Consider the following 22370-nt stretch of genomic DNA (forward strand, 5'->3'; position numbering starts at 1 on the left):
GACAACTACAAAATGACGCTTACAATACCTTTAATTTAAAGGGTAGAACATAGATATAATTGTATTTTGTTGTTGTTTTTGTTTAATCCAATAGATTTAATAGGCTTTTTTATTAGCTTAAAATGTTTTTTTTTGTTTAAAATGCTCAGCTTTTTGCCTGATATCAAAGCACAAATATTTACAAAATTTTATTCAAAATTATAGAATAGTTTATTCACCTGTACGAATTTAGAATACTTATGATTTTAGTGCACATGAAACATTTTTGTTTATTTCAAACAGTTTTTTTTTTAACCAAACAACATAGTTAACATTTAACAAAACACTTTCACTCCCGAAAAACCAAGCAGCCCCTTCAGCAAACCAGGACCTTTTGACCACCTGAAGTGATGAAATTAAAACTTTCGAAAAAAAAGAATTGTATCAACAAATTAAATATAATAAATATTAAACAAAAATTGTTCAGGTTGAATCAATCGGCGAATTATCATCTACATCATAAACTATAATAATAGATACGATGCGTCATAAATCAATCTGGACAAATGACTTGAAATATTTTTGTTGCAAATTAAAATTGTTGTACATTGTTATTGTTATTACAACAAAGCAATTAATAAATTTTAAAAAAACGTTAAAAGGCCAAAAAATACAAAAAGATGGAGCAGAAACACAATTGCTTTTTTGTGCGGATTGCGATTTGCATATTTCAACAAGTCCACCCCAGTGCTTTGGAAAGTTTTTTCATTAGCCTATCATTTTTATGTTAGTTCATTAAGAATTACTCATAAAATTAAGATATAATTTTTTTATGCTGAGAAGATAATATAAAAATATGAAGAATAAATTTGATTTTATAATAAAAACATATAATACCATATTTGCTTTTACAATTAGATTCAAGTCCTAGATTATTCTGACCATTTAAGTTTTAAGCTAAAGTTTAGGATAAGTAGATACATGAAAATTGTTCTGAAGATATTAGAAATTTTTTTAAACTAACCAGAATGAATTTTTTTAGGAGGGTATAAACAGCGATAAACGCGAAATGCTTTTAAAACTGATTGAAATTCTTTAAATATTCTTATAAGAAAATGTAATGCGGATATATTTACTCCAGAATTAAATATTTTCAGGGGCTTCTCGGTCTCTTTAACTTTACTATTTTGACAGGTATATTTCTACTTTGACTATACCCCATTAAAACGGTCACGCGATTCAAAGGGTTGTAAACCCCGCAAGGCCATCAATCAGTTCGTCTTTCTTTACTAAACTCTCGCTAGGAAATAAATGCCGGTGATATTGGCCGGGAAGAGTAAAACAATTTTCCAAATTTTTCGGAAAAATTTAACGTTAAGCATATTGTATGTATTGAATTTTTCCCTTGAAAGTATTTCTTAAAAAAACAAAAGCGTTGATACTGTATAAGCACAGTTTATTTTCTCACTGGAAGACGGGATATAGAGTATGAATATGTTATGAAATGTGCTAACCTTCTGCCGGGCGAAGGGGTGTCTTTGTCTTTGAAAGTATAATTTCCTACTGTACGATTTTCAGGTTTAAATCGTAACACATTTATGCAATGCTTTTTCACTTCTTCCGCTGACTTATATTTTATATAAGTATTTATATTTAATATCAAATATGAAGATTCTCTATGAATAATACGGATTTTCCGTCAAAGTGTAACAATTTTTGCAGCGGCGCCAAAGAAATATGAATCCGCTTTTTGATTGATGAATTGAATTGGTCTAGCTGGGACCAATATTGGATTAAATGATTTTGTAGTTATGAAGTTTTAAAGTTTTAAGCTTAATTAAGAAAATATTTAATTGAAAGCTTTCTTTTTTCTTCAAAATTATTTTAAAAGAGACAACTTTTTAACTGGAAAGATTGAATTTATTTGGTTTTTCTGGTTATCGCTGGAATTTTTGATGCGGGACCGAATCGGTTAAAGTTGGTCTAATAAAGTTAGTGCTGTAGCAACTTTTACAATTGGACTGAAGACTTTTGATTGAAATCATTTGGATGTGCTACAAATTAAATGGCTTAACCGAACCCACTCTTCCATTTGGTGTGACCAAAATAGTCGCAGTAACGTTTTATATAGAGTTAATTGAGTTTCTATACAAAAAATTTTCCTAGTTCAAATCTTCTGTTAAGTAAGGCAAAAATCCAATTTTTGTACGTCTTTTCAGTTCAAACTCGTTGGAGTTGGAGGTTGTTTAGATATGTCTATTATTTGACCCGCGTAGATAGTAATGATTGTATTTGAAACGAGCACTGTAAATGGTATAAAAGATGGGTCCAAGAATGTTCCCCTCTGGGACGCCGCTGGTATCAGTCTCGTATGGACGTTCAGATGAAGTCGGTGGCTTTTTATTCTTGGAGATTGTTTGGAGAAAAAAATTTGCTGTACCATCCGAGTAGATGGTATTGGGATATATAGGAAAGACAGCAGGACAATTGATATTCAATAAAGAAACAAGAATGATCTCTTAAGGGATGGCGATTTGAATTGGTCTGATATCTGAGCCCTCGATGCCTTAACCCACTCTTAAGCAGCGGTCAGTATAAATGCAGCATCAAATAGGATGTTTGTTAAGAAAGTCCGGGTGTCAGACTCTAACAAAAACAAAGGTCATAAACAATTCGGAGGAAATAATGCTATAAACTTTGAAACCTTGCTCGATCGTGAATGATACGAATGGAAACCGAATTTGGAAGGGTTGATTTTATGTGAATCTAGCATAGATATTAAATTGTCAAAAATATTTTTTTTCGAGGATTTTAGACATCACGAGGAGAAGGCTAATGTAAGATGTGGTTAGGCAGTTGCGATCTTTAGGAACGCAAGAGTGGAAAAAGTGTGGTGCATGTATATTGTGATTAAAATTAGTATTTCCTTATGAGGAAGATTTCAAATTATAATGGAGGTAATTTGGTAATTTTCAGGGGATTTGTGTGTGTAGTTGTAATTTCAGAAGGATGGAAAAGTCGCAAAGCGAAATGAAGAAGAAGTAGTAAATCAAGGTTTACATTTATAATTTAAAAAATAATATGTTGTGTTTAGTGACCTCTATTTTATGATTATTTGTAGATCGTGAGATGCGGTCGGGTGTGACGTAGGTTTAGAAAAACATTTTCCTCATCGTGCCAACGTTTCGATCTTTATTAAAATCATCTTCACGGGCTGGAATTGGCCAGATTAACGTTGTTTAAATTATAGAAATGTATGTAGCATGTGAAAAAATGCATTTATACAATTATAGAAATTTTAGACTCAAAGTGTTTTTACTCCCCCAAACTGTTTGTTTTTGTGTATATTACTTTGTGGCGTATTGAGAGTAGCAGTGAGATAGTGGCAGTTTTTTGTTTATATACGTTGGATTTTGTAGTGGTGGGAAAGATGTAGAGATAGAAATCCATTTTTTCATGAAGAATCAGCTTTTTTGAGGTGAAAGGAGGCGACAATGGGAAAAAATTGGGATATTCCTGATTATCCTTTTAGGATTATATAGACTGGAAAAATTAGGGAAAGGAAAGACTGTTGAATAATTAGTCTATGTAGAAATATTTGATGTGTGGAATGTAATGATTGTTTTATATGTTGCACTATATGATTTGTGCGATATATGTAGGTTATTGATATGGAATTTGATTGATATTAGCGTAGCTGCGACTGAGTTTACATGTGTCTGTTCTGTAATTGATGCTATGTTTATCCCTAGTGAAGTAAACCATTTCTAAAAAGTTACGTTTACGTTTGTTTTCTTATGTGTGTTGGTGTTCAAAATGGTGTGTAGCCTGTGCTGGAAGATTTTCTCTGGGTTTTTTGCAGTCATAGATATGTTGCTTTACCTTCTCATCCAAATATTGGGATGTAATTCCGATGTAAGTTGCCGGAAAATTTAAACAATTGATTTTGTTAATTACATCAGAATTATTTATTACTGGTGTGGGATCTTTAATTTTGGAAAAAGTGTATGAATTACAGTTTCTGAAAACTATTTTAAAGTTATCAGAAGAGAGAAGCGTGTTTAATTTATGTAATAGGCCGGGAATGAATGGCATGGATATGCTTGTTGGTTGAAATGATGAATGATGGAGTGAGTGTGGTGTTCAATCCTTTTTTTAAAAAGATAGTTCCTACTCACAGTAAGTTATGCAACGATCCGGATTTCGAGCCCTTTAGCTCATCATCAGGTTGAAGGACTTCCATAACCACGTCTCTCGACATGAACTGCAAAAGTGAGCCCGCTGATACACCCGCCAGCACGACGTTCCAACGAGCAGCCGGTTTTTCAATGGCACTCAATTTGAAAGTGCGAAAAGCGGGAATTATATCCCAAATAAAAATTATACTGTACTAAATACTGTAAGAAATTAATTATAAATTAGTGATTAAAGATAAAAGATGAAAAATTAGAATTATACCTTAATATTATTAAATTATTATAAAAATAATAACAATTAAAATAATTAATTTAAATATTTAGACGTTTAATATTATTTATGTACATATTTAAAATGGGAGGTAGATCAAAATCTGTTATATTATTAATGCATTTATTACCATGTTCAATTTTACATTTTTTAATTTCAAACTTTTCAAACCAACCAAGGGGGGAGAAATAGATTGTTTTTTTTATAAATACAATTATATTTAATTTTTAATTATATTTATCTTTTAATAATTCACTAGTTTATAATTAATTTCTTACAGTATTTACGATTAAATATTTATTTGTGTCATAATTACCGCTTTTCGCACGTTTATATTGAGGGCCATTGAAATACCAGCTGCTCGTTGGAACGTCGCGTTGGCGGGGGTATCAGCGGGCTCACTTTGGCAGTTCATGTCGAGAGACGTGGTTGTAGAAGTCCTTCAAACTGATGACGAGCTGAAGGGCTCGAAATCCGCATCGTTGCAAAACAACTTACTGTGAGTAGGAACTATATTTAAAAAAAAAGGATTGCATGTTGGTTTTTCTATATTTGATAGATTTGATGTAGTATTATTAGTAATGGTAGATGGTGTTGAGTTGTAGTTGTTGATTATTCTGTTGATTATGTGTTTAGGATAGTGATTGTTCTGTACGATATGTTTGTATATCTTTTTGCTCTTGTGCTGAAAAGATTCATGGCCTAGGGTAACAATTCTATTAAGTAACTCTTTGGCCGTGTTTATTATTGTATGAAGAGGATGGTGAGATGTTGAGGTAGCGATCTGTGTTTCTTGGTTTTTGATACCAATCTGTGATTAATGTGCCATCTGGTTGTTTTATTACTAGTGAATCTAAAAACTGTATTTTGTTGTTTTCGATTTCATGTGTAAATGGCGTGGGTGAAAGATGTTAAACGTATCTGATGTAGTTTGAATTTGATCTGTGGGAACTGTTGTCCATGTATCATCATCTATCTATTTAGTGAGGAAAGGTAATGTGAAAGAAAGTTGTGGTTTAACCGTGTTTAATACCTAGTCCTGCCATAAGTTCTGTTACAAGAAAAAGGGCCATTAGGGAATAGAGAAACTTGATAATTTGAAAAAGAAATTTATTTTAAAATATCCAATATTTTTTAAGATTGAAATCAAATAATATTACTCGAAATGACCACCTTTTGCCTTCACACAAGCTTTTAGTCTTCGGGGCCAATCATCTATGGCAGTACGCAACACGTCTTGAAGAAATTTCTCAACTGCTTTTAGCAGAGCGGACTTGAGGCTCTCTAAATTGGCGTGTTTCCTGTGGCAAGCCATAAGCTCAAGATGGGACCACACCTTGTAGTCCAGAGGATTCAAATCTGGGCTTCCCGAGGGCCAATCTGAAGCCTTAATGAATTCCGGAACATTCTCCTCCAGCCACTGCTGAGTTGTTCGGGCCTTGTGCGCAGGAGCTGAGTCCTGTTGGAAGACCCAATGAGTTCCGGAAAAAAGAGTAGTACTTAAGGGCTTTACTACTTTCTCAAGGATGTCTTCTTGGTAATTTTTCGCCCTTGTTTTGACTCCTTGCTCACAAAAATGGAGTTTTGTGGTGCCATCGTAGCAAACTCCCCACCACACCATTACGGAAGCAGGATGATGGCCTCTTTCTACCCTTCCGATTTTTTCCTGAGCTTCTAGAGAACTTCTAGCATAAACCTTGTCATTTTGACGGTTAAATTTTTCCTCGATGGTAAAAATTTTTTCATCGGTAAACAAGATGTTTCGATGAACTCCATCGGCGTACCGGGTCAACAATGCCTTGGCTCTTTCGACTCTAATTTTTTTTAAAGATACTGTAAGCCTTTGTCCTGTCATTCTACGGTAAGCACTCATCGAAAGATCGTCTTTTATGATGCGCGACATTGATCGGGAAGAAATCCCCATTTCTCTGGACAATATTTTTTGTTTTCGTAGCGGATTTCTTCGAATTCGGTTTTCAACCGCTTTGATGGCATTTTTCGTCCTCACAGAGCGAGGACGGCCGGACCTTGGTTTGTCTTTAATAGATAGAGTATCTTTGAAGCGATTTATGGTGCGCCACACAAACATTCGATTTATTCCTAACGATTTCAGCGTCTTGAAAATCTCTGATTTTGATTTACCTGCCTTGTGCAGTGCGATGATGGCATGACGGTTTTGTTCAAGGGTGCGTTCCTTCTTGACGTTATTAATTCTCAATAACAACTGAGTAAAAGAATTTAGCATTATATCAAAGGTAAACAATAGGCAAGAGAGCAAGGTTCGACAGGCGTTTGTTTGGGATTATTTTCAAGGTGAATGATTGTAACAGAACTTATGGCAGGACTAGGTAGATGTGCCATAATTATATCTGAAAGTACTCATGGCTATGCCAAATAATTGTTTGTAGAAATTATAGCAATATGCAAAATATCCGTTAATACAGAAGTGCTAACCATTGTTCTGAACATGTTTTTGATAAACTTTTGTGTAGTGTTATGTTGGGTTGTGTTATGTATCTTACGATCTCAAATAATCTCTAAAAACTAAGATTGTTTTGTTTTAATTATATTTAAGTTTCTATCTATTATGTTGGGCTGTTGGAAAAGCAAGAGACTTTTACTGGTCCATGGTGAGATCCTGCCCATCGACCAATAATACATTGAATTTGACGATCAAAACTTTAGCACGTGTCTAATTCATGCCAGGATTTTAAGACGTTCGGGTGAGGTATGTAATGAATTTTCCGTTTGCTGAAGACTTAATTTTGTTTAATTATCTATTTTGTGGTTTATTTATGTCTCTGCGAACGTAGTTGTGATAATTTCCTTGTTTTCCTAATTAACATTCTTGTGACATTTGATCGGTTTGAATAAAAATGAGCGTATTCTTTCTTAATTCGAAAATAACTCTTAGCAAACCAGGTTTAACGCGATTGGCGGGAATGAAATTGCTTATCTTATTTGTCATATCTTCGTGACGAACTTTCTCGAATACTTAGCAAAAAAGTCGATCTTAGTTCAATGACTCTGATGATTCGGTGAACCTGGTCGATCGTATTATGCCACAAGCCTGCCAGTCGTGGGGTATTATTTTTCTCTCCTAAATAATTTTCATAGCCTTTTATATAAAATTTTTTCAAATGATTTAGAAAACCTTTTGAGTATGCATGAATATTTTTTAACGAGGGTTCGCAAAAGCAGAGGTCATATAAACCCTTACGGTGCCGGTGTTTTTGAAAAAAAAAAAACATTTGTAAGCATGTCGGCTTCGAATGCAGTGCCGCTGGATTCGAACCCGGGACCTTTACTTTACAGTGATGAGCGCCGTGTCAACGCCTAAACCGTTGCGGCCACCGACGCCCCCATGAATATTGTTATCAGCAAAGTTTAATTAGTAATATTCATAAATACTTCCATAAAAACAATCAGTTAAAAAATTATTTATAAAAAGTTAGAAATTTAATATTTAGAAATTAAATATTTTAATTTAAACTCGTAATATCTTAAAATTTTGTCAATTTATTGATCGTTGTTCTAATGTTTTCAGGCGAAAAATAAAAAAGCATTAAGTAAATGACTAATCGCTTTAATTTGCAGTAAAAAGAAGACGGTGACGATTAGAATTAGGCAATTAAGGAGATGATCTTTCGGAATATACTTTTCCCCCGAGGCTCACCCCCTCGTTATAAGTTCTCTAAAAAGTTGCGAATTTCAATTTGCGAGAAAGGGTGAAAAAGGGTCGGCCTTATCGACAAAGCCTATGGTCTTCGAATAAGACGCAATTGACACGCAACCGAATGCAGACGGTGGTGGTAGCACACTCGTCTTTCCGTGACACAACTACCAAGTCGGGGTTATATCGGATTAATTTCTTCAGAATCGGCGGAAAACTCTTTTTGTCATTCTTAATTTTCTACATGGAAGTAGAAAATTTCTCAAAGGAGAAACGAAATATTACTACTCATGTGTGGTGATGAGTGACCGTTAATCGATATTTATTTATTGGGTTGTCCGGAAAATAATGCAGGATTTTGGTATTAAATAAAAAAAAAGAAACTAGTTACTTTAAAGCAATGTTCTTTAATCAAAATAATTTCCCATACTCTCAATACATTTCTCCCAACGTGTTGGTANTGAGTAATCCTGTAAACGTAAACAGAATATTTTATATAGATTTTTTTTAATGAAAACTTAAAATCCTGCATTATTTTCCGGACAACCCAATAGAAATCGTGAGGTGCGGTCTGGTGTGATGAAGGTTTCTGAAAAACATTTTCTTTATCGTGCCAACGTTTCGATCTTTATTGAGATCATCTTCAGGGCCTGGGATTTACAAACATTGCTTACATATTTTGGATGTGGAAAAGTGAATTTATACAAGGCAAAATATATTTTTTATATATTCAATCAAAGCATTTCAAAGTATCAAAGTAAGTGAGTAGAAATACTTTGATTGAATATATAAAAAATATATTTTGCATTGTATAAATTCACTTTTCCACATCCAAAATGTAATTGTTATATATGTAAGCAATGTTTGTAAATCCCAGGCGCTGAAGATGATCTCAATAAAGATCGAAACGCTGGCACGATAAAAAAAATGTTTTTCTGAAACCTATATCACACCCAGACGGCATCTCACGATTTCTAAATAAATAAATTACTACTCACTCATTCTTCGCCACTAATCAACAATCAATGAACTAACTGAAACCACATGTTAATGGTAAATAAACACTTTCAACTATCTAGCAACTAACCATTTGGAATTTTTTTGCCTATTTGGTCCGTTCCAGCATTTATCTGTACAGTGGACGTGACACCCTCGCAGGGACGATGATTAGAATTTACCTAGTTACCCTGACCTCTAAGATGAAGCGTGTTACATTACAAGTAGGTAATATTAACATCAAAGTTGCCTTTTTGAATAATTCCGATTAATTTCAGAACACGTTCAACGCTTAATGAACCAGTTAGCCTCAGGATGTTAAACTGAAAGCAGAACACTAATTTTTAAAAAGGAAAATTCTTCTATCTACCGAGAAAAAATAAAATAATTTACTGCTAATTTTCTTACTATTATCATTAGTATTTATATATAATATTTCCTGCTTTGTTGTGCATATATTTTACGATTTAAATATCTCATTAGATTCACAAAAAGGAGGGAAAATTCAAAAGGTGGGGTTGAGATTGGAAGTTAGTGTCCGAGTGGATCGAGGTCACGTTAGCTCAAGTGGTAGAGCAGCGGCGTATCTAGCCGAAGATCGTGGGTTCGAATCCCGCTGATTTTTTTACAGGTCCACAACTTTTGTGAAACTGCATTTGTTGAAAAATACCAGTTTTTCGATATTTGGGTAAAATTATATTCCTTGGTGTATAGCAACTATACATAAGTTGTCTGCCATTAATCTAAAACAGTTTATTCGTCGGTAACTATTTTTTTTATGAATTTGCACGAGTCAGTTAGACAAAAAACGAATTCTAATCGTATTTTTCCAACAACAAAAATTTTGGCTTATTTTTCAAAAAGCGTCTTTTGTTTTTTGTATATTTCATCTCATTTACTACAGTCCTGCCTATTTTTTCTTATTTTACGTAAAAAACAAATAAAAGTGACCCTGTACTCTGAAATGCTTTCTTTTACATTGTATTGAATAATTTGTCATTAACCGGAATACAAGATCAAATTTAGTTTAATGAGTAACATATCTCATAGTTCAAACATTCATCCAAGATTTATGAATAATTAAAAAAATATTTGGACTTGTCTGTGGGCCTACGAGTGGATTCCATTCTTACTCGATTCGGTTCACGCCATCGTCAGTGAGAAATGGATACACTATGAAACATAAACTAATGAGAATAGGTTATCCTAATAAAGTGATCACTAGTGTTCAACTAGAAAGATAATATCAGCTCAAGATTTTGGGTAGGTTTACCAATATATATATATATATATATTCTATGGTTTTATTAAATTAAACGTTTGAAAAATGGTTAATCTTCATATTTTAGAGTTAATAATAGCCTACGTTGCAATTTCTCAACTAGCTTTTCAGATCCAACGATGCTGGTTGTGGAGTGTATCCGAGAAAATGGAAAATAAGCTAAAGAATTTTTTTTATGTACAAAAGTACAAGTCTGGTTCTGCACTGTTTTGGCAAAAGCATATGTAGTAATGGTCTGATATCTTTAATTTAGTAAGTCTCGTATGTTTTTAAATTGCATGAATTCTTGAGTATACCAATATCAAGACAAATATCCACTTTTGAGGCCAACTTAGAGTCAGTTTGTTCGACTACATTAGCATATTGTATAATATCGCAGTCATGAGTTTAATGCGCCCGTTGTGTTTCAGTGGTCTTGCCGGCAGTTCCTAGAAAATCCCAATACCCCGAAACGTGCCCCTTCAAAACCGGAAAACTCTCCCTCTGATAAAAATCCCTTGTCTTGATAATAAATTTTCAATAGGAAACTCGGAGGCAACCTTTTGCCGAACACAACGGCGGGGCTAACATTAAATGTCATTTGCAACTAGTACGTTAATAATTTCGACCCGGTTCTCCTTGTAATTACCCTAAATAAGGAAGGAACCTCCAGTTTTACCATCGATGAAACTTTCCAGCAGTTGAGGGAGACTTCGAAATTAGATTGGAAGGGCCAACTTTGCAGAATGAGAAATTTGATCGGATCAGCTGGGATATTTCTACAACCGTATGATTTCCCAAAGGCATTACAAAATATTTTATACAACCTTCAAAGCAAAACAAATTTAACAAAAAAACATATTCAATTAGGCATTCGCCAGTGTAAATACAACCTAAATTGGGATTTTGCCCATCATACGCTTTTAACATCGAATATTTTTTATATCGAATAGTTTATATTGTTTTGTAAATTACAGTCACGTAGGTTGAACAATGTTGTAAGCATACGACTGACGATGTTAACCCAGTCGGGCACGTTTTGCAACTGTTGAGCTCGACGTTTGTTTTGAAAGGGTTATTTCGGATTCGGGCCACATTTTGAGGTGGAAGGACTTAATTGCTTTTCTGATTCAGTTCGTCTTCCCTTCCTGATAATAAGTTGGAAGGATCACGCTTTCGAGAGGTTGCACCAACAAAAGCTTCCGCTTCCAACCGCTTCAAATTGGGTCTCATTCACCTCTACAAACCGTGGAATTCTATTGTAGAAAAATTGTCATCGATCTGTCCTTTACATCGACTGTTGGGTGTTATTCAAGAGGTGTCAAGGGATGTCTTATGTAAATATCTAAAACCCTTCTGATCAATATACGACGTCACTTAAGAATGACGTCAAATAATTCAAAATTCCTAATGTCAAGATGAAATCGGGAAGCCACCCAATTTCTTGTCATACCGAACGTGAGAATTATTTTTCTTCGTTTTTGTTGTCCTTCTTTTTCCCTTTTTTTGTATTTTTTCTTTTTGCTAGACCGTTTCAAAGTTGGTTAAAAAAATGTTCGATTGTTTGACGGTTCTTTATACTGCGGTATTTTTAAGTACATGATTTACTTTTTCGACCTAAGAATTTTAACACAAAAATACGTTAACAAGCGGCAGAAAAGTAGGACAGTATGCGGAAACGTCGTAAAATTGAATTTTTGTTTAAACCATTTTAAAAAAACTTATAAATAAGTCTATTATATTTAGTGATCTATTGACCAAATTACTTCTGTCAATTAATTAATCTTTTTACATAAGGTTTTGGTTGAAATGGAAAAGCTGAACCTTCGTTTGGTCGGGTTCGAATCCCGCTCATGACCCTTACTTTTTCATTTCAACCAAAACCTTACTTAAGACATAAACATTTTTTCCCATAGCCAATTCTATTGACGACGTAATACAATTTACATTTTCAGATTAAATAATTGAATCCATTACAGTTCGTGGTCCGATTGATCAATTAACATTTTTCAATTAATTAATATTTATGAAAGGTATTGGTTGAGATAAAAAGTCAGCGTGACGAGCGGGATTCGAACCCACGACCTTCGGCTCAATTCACCGCTGCTCTTACCACTTGAGCTAACGTAATCAAGTGGTAAGAGCAAGGGCGTATTGAGCCGAAGGTCGTGGGTTCGAATCCCGCTCGTGACGCTGACTTTTTATCTCAACCAATACCTTTCATAAATATTAATTAATTGAAAAATAATTGATTTATATTTAATTGATTAACAGTGGTTTCAATGTTGTTTAAGCATCATTTAACAATTATAAATTTATACTATCAATAATTCAAAATATTGCATTACATACCCTGATAGATTATTAACTACGTTTCATTTTAAATTAACAAACACTCCGGTTTTGTTAAATTGAATGTCATTACCTTAAGAATGAATGTCATTAACTTAAGAATGTTTAGTGCGAGACGATTATCAATTTCTATTTTGAAATAACGAAGTCCTCCGGCTTGATTTGCGTTCGTAAAGAGCTGTATGAGGCATGCAACGTTGTTGATTTCCCAGAGGAAATATTAGTATAATTATAGTAGGACGTGAATGATTACTATTGCCACCGAAAACCGACGGAACAAGTAGCCTTGCTTATCCGAAGGTTCAAGTTCAGCTCGGTATAAATATTATTATATTTATAAAACCCATTGGGGTCTTAGTACTTCTTAGTACTTTTTCTAGTTTTGAGGAAAGAAATAGCTAAAAAATAGCCCCTGATCTTTAATTGTGAATGCTTTGCTTTAGCAATTTTACGATTCTCGGTTAATCTAGCCCGTAGAGACTTCTTGATTAATAAAATCGATTAAGTCATTGATGCTGCGCAAAAATATGTTGTTCCAGGGTTTTCATAAGAAAACAAATAAAGAAACTATTTATTGTTGTTTCTGCTTATCTGAATATCACATAAACGCGGTGGTACTTTTCACATGAATTTTTTGATATTTTTATCTTTATCCAAATATCGAAAACATCTACAGCTGAGACGAAGAGCGCGTGAATAAAAAATTTCTGAAATAGGTTTGAAGTATAGACAACTATATCGGTTGCTAAGATGCGGTTCCATTCTTCCAGTACAACATAAAATTTTAAATGCACTAATTTCGTGGTCCGCTTGACCAATTAATATGTTACAATTAATTAAGGTTTTTAGTAGAAATAAAAAAGTCAATGGCACGAGCGGGATTCGAACCTGCGATCTTCGGCTGGATACGTCTCTGCTCTACCACTTGAGCTATAGTGACCTCGATCCACTCGGACACTAACTTCCCATCTCAACCCCACCATTTGAACTTTTCCTCCTTTTTGCCATTTTTCAAATGTCGTGTAATTGGATTGGATTCTCGACGACAAATGAAATGGCCACGGAGAGCTTTAGTGAATTATACTCCATTTTAAATGATTAAATTCACTAATTTCGTGATCTGCTTGACCAATTAATATATTACAATTAATTAAGGTTTTTAGTTGAGATAAAAAAGTAAAAGGCACGAGCGGGATTCGAACCCACGATCTTCACGCCATTGAAATATGGCAAAATGGATGGAAAATTCAAAAGGTGCGGTTGAGATGGGTAGTTAGTGTCCAAGTGGATCGAAGTCACGATAGCTCAAGTGGTAGAGTAGCGTCGTATCTAGCCGAAGGTCGTGGGTTCGAATCCCGCTCGTGACATTAATTTTTTTTCATCTCAACTAAAAAACATAATTAATTGAAATATATTATAAGGTCAAATCGTAAAGCCTATGTGGACTAAGTGACTAAGTAAAGACTAATGCCTAACGGAATTTCAATAAAGGCTTGTATTCAAGTAAGATAAGAAAAACCAACAATCAGAAAAAAACTTGGCAATATGGAATGAAAGAACAAAATGAAATTAGGGCTAAAATTAGATTATATTTTCTTGGTACCAGTAAAGCGTATATATTTTTTCTAAATTTAAACGGAAGAGAAGCAAAACCATGCTAATTACTACTACTAACATTTGTAGCAGGTTAGTAGGACGTGTTTGTTTTCAATTATAAACATTGACTCCAGGTTAACGTCCACACGAGATGGAGCACCGAATCATCTTCCAATATCATGTACCTTCCAATTAATTAATTTATTTGCCATGGAGAAGTGAGATGGAGCCCGGAGGAAAGGGAGAAAAGTTTCACTAATTCTGCCGGTCACCAACGATATATCTACTCAGCTAAGTTGAAACGGGCCCCTTGAGGGAAATCGGAAATTTCATCGGCCCTCCAGTTGTAAGTTGGACTGAGTACTCCTAAAAGGGCTTTTCAGCCTGTACATTAAACATATTTCAGTTCTCGTGTGGAACAGATATTATTGGCATTTGTCGAATTTACGTCGAAAATATTCAACATGACTACATGATTTACCGAAGCATACGCTGATAATTAACATTTGATTTTCAAAATTATGTTTTATGGCTATAATATCATTATAACTTTCTGAAGTGGTTTTTTTAAGTATAGTTAAAAACAAACAAGACAGATATTTTCTTCGAAAAATGATGAGAATATCATTATAGGGAGCATGATCATTACTGGTTACACGTCCTCATCATCTGTACCCAGTGCTCATCTGTCTGTAAATCTGTGGGGCGATTTTTTCTCCAAAATTTCTTTAGGAACAAAAAGTTATGAGCTAGTGCTGTTTTGAGGATCAATGGAGATTTCGGTTCTTTGTAGATGACCAAATCTTCTTTTAAGTTTTTAGATATTTACTAATATTTACTTCACTTTTTTTAGACAAGTTTTGAGTTGAAAATCAAATTGCAGTATGATTCGTGAAACTACATAGTATTCTCATGTACAGGTTATTATAAATAGTAAACAGGATGGGACCAAAGATGCTCCCTTGTGGGACGTCGGGTTGTGTCGCAACAATACTTTTTTTATACAATGGATACCAGGAACTGGAGGATCACTGCAGCTTTACAGCTTATTGTTCTTTATCCCTGGATCCATATTTTGGGGGCTCGCAACACAAATGTGAATTTGAACCCCCGGTGGTCTTCCATCGAAGGATCTCATTTTTGAAGGGGGTTGGGACCCTGATTGGTGAGATCTGATCCTGCCCCTTCCATTGAAGAGTGCCGTGTCAATTTCGTTCAATTGAGGTCACTGGTCGGAAAAAAGTCCCGAGGCGACGGTGGGGATCGAACCCATAACCGCGGGATCTACTAGCCGAGAGTCTGACCCCCCTAGTAATACTGCCAAAACTCACTCTGAAACAGCGGTCACTTAAATATAAATCCATCATCAGATAGGAAGTTTATAAATGATGTGTTTGTGCCGGATCCTATCTAAAACGTGCGCTACATTAAGAACGTGACAAACCAATACTAATTGTTCTCTAGAACGGAGGGAATGATGTCAATAATTTGCTGGTCGTGATGCGAATAGAATGGGAATTGGAGAAAGGGAATAATTTTATGTGAATCGAGGATGATATTGGAGGTTTTAACACTTTTTTGCCCAAAGTTGCTTCAGAGCAGTGGCAACATTGGCAATTTTGTTTAGGATTAGGAATAAATATCAAGAGTTTAGGGCGGGCGCAGTGTTGTTCCTCTTGTTTCTACCCGTGTTTTGGCAACACTGATTTCTTTGGCGCTAATCTAAATGGTCAAATCCGTCTTGCTCTAAGACAACATTAAGCCATGAAGGGTTAAAAGTAATCTTTCAAGGATTTTGGACATTGGAAGAAAGCTAACAAGTTTCTAAGAGGATTTATAGTTGGGATGTTTGCGAGATTTAGTATTGAGAATGTCGACGGATTACTTCCATAATAATGAAAAACCTGAAAAAGGATTCGAAGTATTGTTGAAGAAATTAAGTCATGTCCATGGGATTTGTGACCGTATAAAGAAACTTCAGAAGTAAGTTATAAAGAAATCAAAAAACTTGACAATTCGAAATATTATTCTTCTTCCCACGTCAGTCCTAGGAAGTGTTCGACTCTTTGGGAAAAATATCTAACGACCCACTGAAATAACAAATTCGATCTGAGCATCTACTGTTGGAATTTATTTGAGGCGATAAAACATGGCAACCTGTTGTCATTTAGTGTTTTAACCATTTTTGACAAGCTCTATCAATTCTTTTTTTTTTCGAAATTTTACTCATATGTATATTTTACCAAAATCCTAAGCTTTTGGGAGGAGATGGAAATGGAATGAAGTGCATATAGTGAGACAAGGTCAAACCACAGGTCGACAGTAACGAGCATAAATTTAAAGCTAACTCAAAAAATACTTCTCAGTAATAGAGAATTATTGTTATGTTTTACCACGTGGACATTTACAGTCCGTTTTTAGTGGAAATTTTCACACTTGCAAAATTTATAACTGAAATTTTTAACACCCGAAAATATTTCGCTTCAAATAATAATTTTTTCACTTCCAAACAAGGTTACATTTACGAAAAAACGAAGAAATGTACGAAGTAGTACATTTCCTTTTAACCCCAGGGGAGATGAAATACTTCACGAAAAAAATTGTCATTATGAACCCTCTTGTGTCACATATATTTTCAATTTGGGACTGTTTTTATCGGTCGAGAACTGTTTTGCAATTTCGGTTGTGTCTCTTGTTAACAACTTTTTGCTCCTCTGGCCGATAAGCAGGGAGATCCGTCGGAAGAGATAAATTGAAGCCGTATACGGCCTCTTACCCACAACTTGGCCTAAATTATTTATTCCTTTTTCTCCAGCTTCTGAATCTAATTATATTTAATTACACAGCTCAAACGAAACAATGAAAAAGTTAAAATTAATTTCACGTTTACAAAAATTCCTAAGGCACATCATTATCATAAAATTCTGAAAGCGTAATACAAAGAAATAAAAACTTAGTAAATAAATTCTTTTTACAAATTATATTAAATGGTAAAGAATACTAATACTATTTATACTGATATCCTTACACTTAACTGCTGATTTTGGCAATATAAAGTTGAAAAATTTATTTTTTCACATACGATTCGGCGAAATCAGCGCTACAAGTATTAAATAAACACATGATTCCCCTTTCCCTTAAACGTAAAATCAACATTGCTTTGCAAATGTTGGAATTGATAACAAGGCTCTACGATACGAAAACCTTTATAAAAATAGAATTGCAAATAGAAGTGTGCGTGTAATGAGAAACAAGGTGCATAATAACCCAGTTTATCATCTTATCGCGTTCACTTTTCAGTTATTCAATTTAAATTTAGCCAAGCAAATATGAATAGTTAAAAGAATGAGAATAGTTTTAAAAAAATTTAAATTTTTTGTACAACAGGTGAAGACCAGGATCGATTTTGTTTGTAGAAATAGTAATTGCTAATTGATGACCGCGGTAGCCGAGAGGTTTCTCCGGCTCGTATTTTCCAAGCCAGCTGGAGGACCTGGGTCGAATCGTGGCACAACCCGTGATTTTTAATAAACAATAGTATTAAGAACTATTGTAAAGTGGTTTTACCTCACACCCAACGGGAAGTTGGACGTTAAGCCCTCCTGTATGACAGGAATTACTTTATTTTGCTATTAGTTATTAGTATTAAATCCAATATATTTCGAGGTCCGATTGACCAACTTCTTTCAATTAATTATTCTTTATGTAAGGTATTGGTTGAAATGGAAAAGTTAATGTCACGAGCGGGATTCGAACCCACGACCTTCGGCTCAATACGCCGCTGCTCTACCACTTGAGCTGTCGTGACTTCGATCCACTCGGACACTAACTTCCCATCTCAACCCCACCTTTTGAATTTTCCCTCCTTTTTGCCATTTTTCAAATGTCGCGTAATCTATTAGCTTCTTTGCGACAAATGAAGTGGCCACAGAGAGCGATTGTGACTTAGATCCACTCGGATACCAACTTGCCATCTCAACCTACCCATTATTATTATAACTTTTATTTGAAAAAAAAAGGAAAATTCATACTTTAAAAAACCATTTCTTCTTAAAGCAATTCTTGCAGGAGGAAGTAGCATGATTAATTTTTAAAAACAGAAAAAGTAGAAAACAAATACTTGCAAATGTAAACTAAACTGAATAGTTCATTCACATAAATATAGGAAGTGAAGAAATATAATAAAAAAAATTTAAAAATTGTATTTATTTTTGAAAATATTTTGTTTATTTAATTTATTTATTTATTTGTTTAAATATTTTATTTTATAAAATATTATATTTAATTTTTTTTTAATTTAAACCATGTAGATTATCAACCAGCTAATTCAAATAATTTCATCATTGAATGGGTTCCTATTTCAAAATAGTAGAACCTGACTTTTAGACTTTTGATGTTTTTATTTCGTCAAGCATGCCAATCAACTATGATTGCCATAAAAAAAATATTGTTCAAAGGATATCAACAGTCAGAATGATAATCTTGTGTCAAAGAAATTCACTGCTTGAACCACCAAAGCCTTTTATTTATAATTTATATGGCAGTAATTTTTTGTAATTGTTGATTCAGCAATGTTAGTACTTTTCAGTCAGTATTTTAAAAGAACCTGTAGGTTATACGAAAATAAGGTTTCTAAATGAAACTGAAATAAACTAGTACGAGTGACAATTTCAAAGAAAACAGTTTTTAAGGCAGTACCTTTGAAATTTTTCAAAACCCTCGTAGTACCTGAGCTCCATAAGAGACAACTGGCCTAAATACACTTTTATTGGGTTGTCCGGAAAATAATGCAGGATTTTGGTATTAAACAAAAAAAAAGAAACTAGTTACTTTAAAGCAATGTTCTTTAATCAAAATAATTNAAACAATATCATTTGGAAGAGGATTAATAAGTGTTGACATTCATACAAATGAGTAATCCTGTAAACGTAAACAGAATATTTTATATAGATTTTTTTTTATGAAAACTTAAAATCCTGCATTATTTTCCGGACAACCCAATATAAATTTTCCTTTTAGAGGCGAAGGGGACATGTTTGTCTGCCCACACCTTTATAAATATAAATTCCGCACAAAGGAAAGAGTTTCAATTATTAAATTCACTAATTTTCGTGGTCCGCTTGACCAATTAATATCTTTCAATTAATTAAGGTTTTTTAGTTGAGATAACTTCCCATCTCAAGTTAGTGTCCGAGTGAATCGAAGTCACGATAGTTCAAGTGGTAGAGCGGCGGCGTATCTAGCCGAAGGTCGTGGGTTCGAATCCCGCTCGTGACACTGACTTTTTTATCCCAACTATAAACCGTAATTAATTGTTTAAGTTATTGTTAAGTGTACATTAAAGTTGGTTCAGTTATAAATTAAAGCCTAAAACTTACCACTGATAAAAACGTAATTTCACATTTCCATCATGTCTGATTTCAGAGACATTTCAGAGTCGTTTGTATCGGTTTTTGCACATGAAATATTTCTTGAAATAATTTTACATGGTCACTTAATAAAGAAATTTTATGAATTCAACGTCATATTATTCAAAGTATTTATCGCTTTACCCAAAGTTTAACCAATTTATTAAATACAGAAAAAATTCAGTATGTTATAAAAGGATGGTCTGACCTGTTAGGGAAAAAACAAATAGTTAATGAAATAAACCATCATACAGTCACTATCAGAATTTTTAGTGAAAAATTGGTTTTGGCATATGTTTTGTCGACATTTAACCATTGACCTCACCGACGCCAATTGTCAAAAACTATCTATTTTTCATTGTAGTTATCATTTTTTTATAAAAGGCTCGGTTTTTTTTAGCAAAAAGCCAAACGCATGTCTCGTGGTTTTTAAACTGCTACCGCTCCATGGAGTCATGAAGTACTGATAAATCGAGCTTTTTTTCCAATGTTTTGAAACTGTGCTTAGCTTATGATTTTTTCAATATGACGAGATGTTTTGGCGGTCCAGGGTCAAATTTCGTTTTTATCCGTCCCTCGACCGAAGTTAGGCTCCAGGGGCTCTCTACAGCAAGGTCATTTCACCCCCAACGTATGCATTTTTTAAACCAAGAAACTAGAAGAACTCTATATTCTTACACCCATACTATCTATATGTAAATAACCTAATTGAGGGTTGATGGGGTATTCCATTCCCACATAACCCTCTCACACTGCTCATTAACGCTAATAAATACATTCACTCTCAATATACAAAAAGTAAAACGCAACCGTATATATACAAATTACACCCCGGTTTTTTCACAAATGGAAAAAGAGTGGCCCATTTCCACACGTTCTCTATATGGAGCCAGGAAATGTCATTCTCTAATGAAGTGGGACAATCGAGTAATATTTATCACAAAAATCTTGACTTTAATATGCATTTTGCTTTTCTCATATTTGAAAGTACAAGAGTTGTAATGGCTTGAAAGTCTAATTCATGTAAAGAATAATTAAAATAATAATAATTGTTTTTCATAATCCTTAAATCTTGTTGGTAGTAAAATCAAAAAACCGCTTAATCTTCGGCGAATTTCTAAACAAATATTTTAACGTGAAACAACTCAATATTATGAAATAATTCACTAATTTCGTGGTCCGCTTGACCAATTAATGTATTACACTTAATTAAGGTTTTTAGTTGAGATAAAAAAGTCAATGGCACGAGCGGAATTCGAACCCACGATCTTCGAAGTCACGATAGCTCAAGTTGTAGAGCATCGGCGTATCTAGCCGAAGATCGTGGGTTCCAATCCCGCTCGTGCCATTGACTTTTTTATCTCAACTAAAACCTGAATTAATTATAAAATAAGCTTAGACAAGTGCTAAATCAATATCGGATTAGTTTGACAAAAGAATGTAATAAATATAATACTTACTTTTAAAAACTGGCCGAATTGAGCAAACAAACAAAAAAAATTTATTCATATCTCTGCCATATATACAAACATTTTTAACTTTAATTATATATTTTTATTACTTTCTTAAATTTTTATGCATAAAAAATATTATGTGTAATAATTATGTTTTTCCCTAATACTAGTTGCTCCATTCTCCATTCAGACCTTTTCAGATTTAAAAATAGGGCGACTGAACAATTAAACAATAAAAAGCTTGGAGGGAAAAAGAGTATTTGAATTGTAAGCCTTGCTCATTTGTAAAGAAGAAAATCCGGGTCAGAAAAGCACACCAGGGATTGTGATGAAACTTTTCTTCCTTTTTTTTTTTCAACGGAAAATTCAGTTCTGTTCTCTCCATTTAAAATACACTCAATTATTAGACGAAATTTTAGAATATTGTTTAATATCGTACAGCACATTCTCTGAAAAGTGCAAATTAAATTGTTATCTAGCCGAGTGGAAAAGAAAATCAGGGAAAAGTTGAACCATTCTCATTTATCTCTTTCTTGCAAAACTCATGAAAACGGTTGGTTTCGATAAAGAGTTACGTCAACCTTAGTCGAGATAATAAAAGAACTTCAGTCAAAACACAATCCAATTTGCAAACTGAAATTTGTCAATAGAAATCCGATAAACCGTGTTCTTACATCGAGCTTTTGTAAGTCAAACCTTTTCTATCAAACATTTGGAAAATTGCTGCTTTCTTTCATAAAAAGACGAGACCTATTTTACTAAGTACAAGTAAAATTCAAAGCGCTTTACTGTTCATTCCAAAATAAAAAGTTTTTTACAAAAGATATATTAAATTTGTTTTATCCAATTTCAAAAAAAATTCATTTGTCAAATCTTATATATTGTATTTATGTTTCTATACTTAAACAATACTTCTGATGTTAAGTTCTAGATTTACTAAATCTCCATGTATGAAATTCCAAGGACGTGGCCTAATTTTCTCTACTATATGTTAAAACTTTCCGCAAAAGGTAATCTTTTTTTAACCGCAATGTAAAAAGCCAACCTTCGTACTACAAACTTCTCAGTTTTACTTAAGTATTTTCAATCCTAACGCTCACAAATCACCCAACAAAATACTCTCCTATAGACCCCATCAGCTTTTTTTCTGTCTTTTCCAAAGCCCTGGAAAGATTTATTTTAAA

The 22370-nt window shown here is 33.7% G+C and overlaps 1 protein-coding gene across 9 annotated transcripts in view; it reads left to right on the forward strand.

The window, feature by feature from the left end:
* LOC106669978 (synaptotagmin-7) overlaps positions 1 to 22370 on the forward strand; it is a 378922-nt gene that overhangs the window by 277932 nt on the left and 78620 nt on the right. The window lies entirely within an intron of this gene.

Source organism: Cimex lectularius, unplaced genomic scaffold (genome assembly GCF_000648675.2).
Source record: "Cimex lectularius strain Harlan isolate CLEC.00 unplaced genomic scaffold, Clec_2.1 scaffold318, whole genome shotgun sequence".
NCBI classification, from domain to species: Eukaryota; Metazoa; Arthropoda; class Insecta; order Hemiptera; family Cimicidae; genus Cimex; species Cimex lectularius.